Raw genomic sequence first — 6,499 nt, 5'->3', positions numbered from 1 at the left:
GAGACGTATTTATCTATATGGCGTAGGCTCATATGTACTTATGGTGGCCCAGGAGACGTATTGATCTATATGGCGTAGGCTCATATGTATTTGTGGTGGCCCAGAAGACGTATTGATCTATATGGCGTAGGCTCATATGTATTTGTGGTGGCCCAGGATACGTATTTATCTATATGGCGTAGGCTCCATTGCAAAAGGGTGGAAAGGGAGGCTAAAATGCGCTCAGAAGAACATCCAAGCATGACAGAAGGAAGAATTTGGATTTAGAGTTCCTCATGCCCCTTCGGAATCCTAGGTGCACCGTGTTTGAAACTGTGTTCATATCCCACTTACAGGCTAGCGGGACCAAAGGTGGCACCCTGGCATGGCCTGATGGTTATGGCGTTCGACTTGCAATCTGCAGATCGTGAGGTCGAAATACATCGTTGAACATATTTGCTCCTTCAGCAGTAGGGCGTTATAATATGCTGATCAATTAATTCCACTATTCGTTGGTTAAAAGAGTTGGTGCTTTCCCTTTGATCTATCACAGAACTATCTTTCATTAGCTTTATGACCCGCGGCCGCGAAAAAGTAGAATATTTTACTGAAAATTGGGCCGAAAACAAATTATGAAACATATAATAAAAAAGCGTATAAAGCGCAATAGTAATTATTAGTAAACAGTTTAGCTACATTAGTTCAGCTGATTTCAACACAACTTTCAGATTTTCAATCAGATACCAGGAAACATGGAAACAGTAGTAACTGTCAGAGTATGTGATGAACACGAAAAACGAAAGAAAGGAACATGCCGAGTTTTTCACGACGCCGAATTTAAAAAGAAGTATTTATTTTATTTTCTTTATTCACTTACTTAAATTTTGCTCAAAGAGTTTTAATAAAAAGATTTGAAATGTCTGGCATTTCCAGGAATTACAGGTAACGTCAGCATCGACGAGAACGGAGATAGAAAAGCAGATTACTCCTTGCTTGATATGGACCCGAAGACTGGTTTTTTCCAGGTAAAAACAAAATTCCATAAGTGATACACATTTTTATTCAAGTCTCTATCAAATATGATAGCATTCATGTGCGTGATTTTCTGATACAATTATTCTGAAGTAATAATACTATATAGTATACAGACATTTTTTTTAAGAGTCTGTATTAACTTGTATTATTTTTTCTACGGATACTCAGGCCTGAAACATTATCTGCTTCATATAGTATTATTATTAGGCGTCTAAGTACTTTGTATCCGAGTCTGATAATAGAAGGTTTCAAAGACTGGGTATTCCAGAAGTTTTTCTTCTTACCACGACTAGCTGAGAACTACACTTTTGAGCAATGCCTGACCTCATCATCTCAGATAGCTTCATTATAGAGATTAGAGTGGTGTGTTGTATTTATATTAATAAATCAGTTTATTACTTATTTTGTTTTTTAATTAACTTAATGTGGCCTTTATTTACAATGGGCTGTCTGTGCTCTGCCCACCACGGGTATCGAAACCCGGTTTCTAGCGTTGTAAGTCCGAAGACATACCGCTGTGCCACTGTGTGTTCGTACTATGACTATTTTTCATCTATATCTCAACACCACAACATTATTTCTTGAAATAAATTATAAATAAATTTCTGATATAAAGAACCGTGTAGTATTATTTCAGGTTGGGTATATTCGTAAATAAATAGGAAACTCGGTAAAATAGTAACATTTATATATGTGACTCTTGTCGAGTGTACGTTCGAAACATTGTGATACTGAACGAAGATGAAACTAAAAAAGAAACTTAGCAACAATTAAGCAATATTTGAGTTTTACACTCAAGTATATTTATTTTATAAACATTGGACTCAATAATAACCCTGTTAAAGTTACGCAATTAAGTTCCAAATTCGGAATAGCAGATAATTAAACATATCAATGCGTGATTTATTTAGGTTTATAAGATATCATGTGCAAACTGATCAATGAAAAATAATGCCAAAGCTAATAATAGGTTATTTAAGTTATGAAAAATATAAAAAGAACTCGTGTTTAGTGTGATTTCCATACGTTTCAACATATTTGAAAAGAACAATGTGTCCTAATGTTAACAGCAAATCGTTAAAATTTCCTAATTTGATGCATCTAACATAAAATTACCGCCTATTTAAAAACACTCCTAAACATTAACTGTATAAAATAATCCAATTTTCATCAATTAAATACTATAAGACATAAACCTTTCTGAATTGATTTGTCTGCTCTGGAAATTATTTCAGGGTATCTCTTGTTTATCGATAAGACTGAAGAAGTTCGAAAAGTTTATATATGAATTAATTTAGTTGCATTGCAGTGTTTTACATGACTAAATACGGTTAAACAATACAATACACTATAAAATGCATAACATTTGTACATCAATAAATACGGTTAAACAATACAATACACTACGAAATACATAAAATTTTTACATGAATAAATACGGTTAAACAATACAATACACTATGAAATACATAAAATGTTTACATGAATAAATACGGTTAAACAATACAATACACTATAAAATACGTAACATTTTTACACGAATAAATACGGTTAAACAATACAATACAGTATGAAATACATAAAATTTTTACATGAATAAATACGGTTAAACAATACACTACACTTTAAAATACATAACATTTTAATTTCTTTTCTCATGAAAACAAAACTGAACTACTGATCCTATTGGGCACGTAGTTTTAATTATATTTCCTATTGTGAATTATGACCTATCAAATAAACAGAAGACACATTTAGTCTTAATAAATGTGACTGGTTAATATGGCCAGGTAAACACATATTTTTATGATCTAAACACTTGAGGGTAATTTGTTTTTGTTTTATAATACTTAATTTAATGCCCCAATGGCACAGCGGTATGTCATAGGACTTACAATGCTAGAAACCGGGTTTCTATACCCGTGGTGGGCAGCCCATTGTGTAGCTTTGTGCTTAACTTCAAACAGACTTAATTCAACCGTACAAAATTAGTATCATTGTATTAGTTTTCGATACCCGTGGTGGGCAGCCCATTGTGTAGCTTTGTGCTTAACTTCAAACAAACATACTTAATTTAACAGTAGAAAATTAGTATCATTGTATTAGTTTTTAAAATACGTATTTAAGAATATAATTATCTCTGTTTTAACGTTATTTTACATTTAGCTCGTGCCTTCAACCACATAAACTTCGTGTTCCTGTAGCTCCAGCCTCTTAGTGACTCAGCAATGAGCTTGAAAGCTTATAAAGTTTAAATTCAAGGTTTTATCCCTGCAGTGGGCACAGACCATATAGCCTATTGTACAGCTTTGCATTCAAACAAACAAATAATTTGGTTCCAAATGTATTATCATCTTAACTTTTGACAAGAACACTTATATTTCAATTTTATTTTATCGTTTGTAATTGAGCACAAAGCTACGCAATGGACTATCTGTGCTCTGCCCACCACGGGTATCGAAACCCAGTTTCTACCGCTGTACCACAGAGGGGCATTTTATTGTAAATGGAAAATTTTAGAGAAGCGTCGGGTACAATAAATCGCATAATAATTAACAATTTTCTTTCAAATAATATTACTATTTAATATTCCATTAGATTTACGCTAACAATTTTGGAACTGGTGCCCAATTTTAGTTTTATAAATCCTGTGTTTTCTGATGATTAGCTGACAGATCAAGGAGATCACAATATGTTAATCTGTAGAACAATTTGCTCTTTATTGAATGGAAACGGCAACAGTCGAGAGAGTATATTTCAATCAAAAAAAAGGTTATAAAACTAATGAATTTTGATTTAATCTAATTAGGTATTGCTTGAAGTATATTAAAATAAGTAACTTTAACGAAATATATATATATATATAAAACATCACAGTAACACGAAACAGTAATTATCGTTAATGTCAGTTTCTTTGTTTAGGGATTTTGTACGAAAGTAAATTTATTGAGAAAAACTAATATGGGTGATCATATGAAAAACAAGTAATAAAACGACAAATTAAATATTATGCAGGGATGGCAATGCCAAAAAGTACAGAAACAAGGTAGGGATGAATACACAAAAACCATATAAAAATCACTATATAGGTAGCCAGTAAGTACAGAATCAATCTTATAAATCTATGAGCCCCCCGCCCTGTGGCATACTGGAATGTTTGCGGACTTACACTGCTAGAAACCGGGTTTCGATACCCGTGGTGTATAGAGCACAGACTACCCTTTGTGTAGCTTTGTGGACGTTTGTTATATTTTTATAATTCAATGGTAATATATATTATTAATACAATATCAGTTTATTCATTGCGGTTGTAGAACGACCTCAGATATTGATATTATACCATACAATTGGCTACAATAGATTATTAATCATCACTGGTCATAATCATGACTTCTTGGGACTTAATGTTGAGGAACCTACAGTAAGGGAAGAACATATAAAAATGTATAGCTGTATCATCCCTATGTTCATTTTCGCACTCTTTTTTGACACTGCCATCCTTACATTATTTTACATTTACAAAATGTTTTTCATTGCTTGTTTTGTGACGTTTTTTTCCTCTGACTGAAAGTTAGTGTATTCTATGAATGCGTGTAATAAATCTAATATTATGTGTATTGATTTTCTTACTCCTTCATTTCATATATAATATAGAGGTTGGCTTCCTGAAGACAACGATTGTATAGTGTACAAAACATTGAGTATTCTACATGTTACAGTCATCTAATGTTCATCTGTTATTGGCCGGTAATTCCCGTTTCACCCTGTAACTCAGCTTTGTAATGGAACCCCAGATTCCTGTAAAAAAGCTAAGTTTGAGGGATAATGATAACATCGTTTAACTAGAATTATGATATTTTTTTAGCTTATACTAAGCACTACCATGCTTAGTGATAGCCTGTTCCCAAGTACTCTTATAATTCTTTTTGTCGTACCAAAGCCAATGTGAAAACTTCACACATATTTGGGCTAACGTGGAAAATGAAAAATGAACACTTTAGCTAGTTCCCAGTTCTCCACTTTAGCAACACTTTTTAATGATATTGGGAGTTTCACAATCTGTGAAACACTCGATAATGGCAATTAGGTGCTCAAATAAGGCTATAATTCAACCTTAGCAGTTTTTTTTAAGAGTAAGAGTAATAGATTGAATTCAGCAGCCATTTTTTTCTCGGCCCATCCCAACATACTAAGCACTACCTCTCTTAGTGATAAATTCATAAAGTAATAGTTTACTCCTAAAATAAAACCAACGACTTTCTAAAAAAAGTACAATCAATTCACAATTTTGTAATGATTGTTTATTTCATTTGTAAATACCTACCCCTGGCTTAGCGATAAGTCTTCGTGCTTATAACGGTAAAACTCGCTGTGGGCAGATAACAGATGGCCCATTATGTAGCTTTGTGCTTAACAACAAACAAATACAAATTTATAGGGAATTCAAAAAATGATCTTATGCATGACAATAATAAAGACTAATTTAAGTTCTTAATATTTTTTAGTTGATGAACATTTTATTTTCTATCTTTAAGCATTCTGATTTAGATAGTCGAGTTAAAGAACTATATAAGACAGCCACATTTGAAAATTTCAATAAAGACTAATTTAAGTTCTTAATATTTTTTAGTTGATGAACATTTTATTTTCTATCTTTAAGCATTCTGATTTAGATAGTCGAGTTAAAGAACTACATAAGACAGCCACATTTGAAAAGTTCAATAAATTCAAACAAATTATTTTTTTTAAACGTTTCTTAAATTATGTTAAATTATACAAAGTAAATGTATTAATATAAGTTTTGGCATATATCCTCAAAATACACTTGCATGCTATCTTCAAAACGAACAGTATCCAATCTATTGTGAACTTCCTTTCTTTTCAACAAAGATGAAATAGTTATCATGCAATTAAAATCTAAAAAAAAAAAAAAAGAATCAAAGTAGACTGAGACAAATTGAAACACAAAAGAAAAGAACCATCCAACGATTTAGTCACATTCCAGTGAACAGAAACTTTTAGAACTAAGTTACGCAGATTAAAAGAACCTCTATCTGTATATATATATATATATATATAGATATATCGAGTCATCATTATTAATCACCAGAGAATTTGACATCTTCTAAGAAAGTAAATTCAGTAATGGGACTGGCTTAACAAAACTAATTATTCTCAGCCAGAGATAAAGAAAATTACACACTTATTTTTATTTGTGTTTGTGTGTGTATATATATTAGCAAGGATACACTGAGACACGGACTCTGGGTTCGATGCTCACGCTCTCTGGTGAGAGTGAAACTTCTTGTTTTAAAAGTTCCTGTATTGATTTACAGGATTATTGATTTTTGTCGAAGAAACTAAAAAAATTACAAAAACTCCAAGAAAGAATGAGCTGTCAATATCATCTCATTACATCCACTACATTAGTCATCTACTATTATAATACACACTTACATCCGTTACATTAGTTATCTATTATTAT

The 6,499-nt window shown here is 32.0% G+C and overlaps 1 pseudogene; it reads left to right on the top strand.

The window, feature by feature from the left end:
* The window catches only part of LOC106478225, a 109,945-nt pseudogene that overhangs the window by 50,837 nt on the left and 52,609 nt on the right, over positions 1-6,499 (top strand).

The sequence above is a fragment of the Limulus polyphemus genome, unplaced genomic scaffold (assembly GCF_000517525.1).
Source record: "Limulus polyphemus unplaced genomic scaffold, Limulus_polyphemus-2.1.2 Scaffold191, whole genome shotgun sequence".
Lineage (NCBI taxonomy): Eukaryota > Metazoa > Arthropoda > Merostomata > Xiphosura > Limulidae > Limulus > Limulus polyphemus.
Note: the sequence above shows the minus strand (reverse complement) of the source record. Positions and strands in the feature narration are given on the sequence as shown.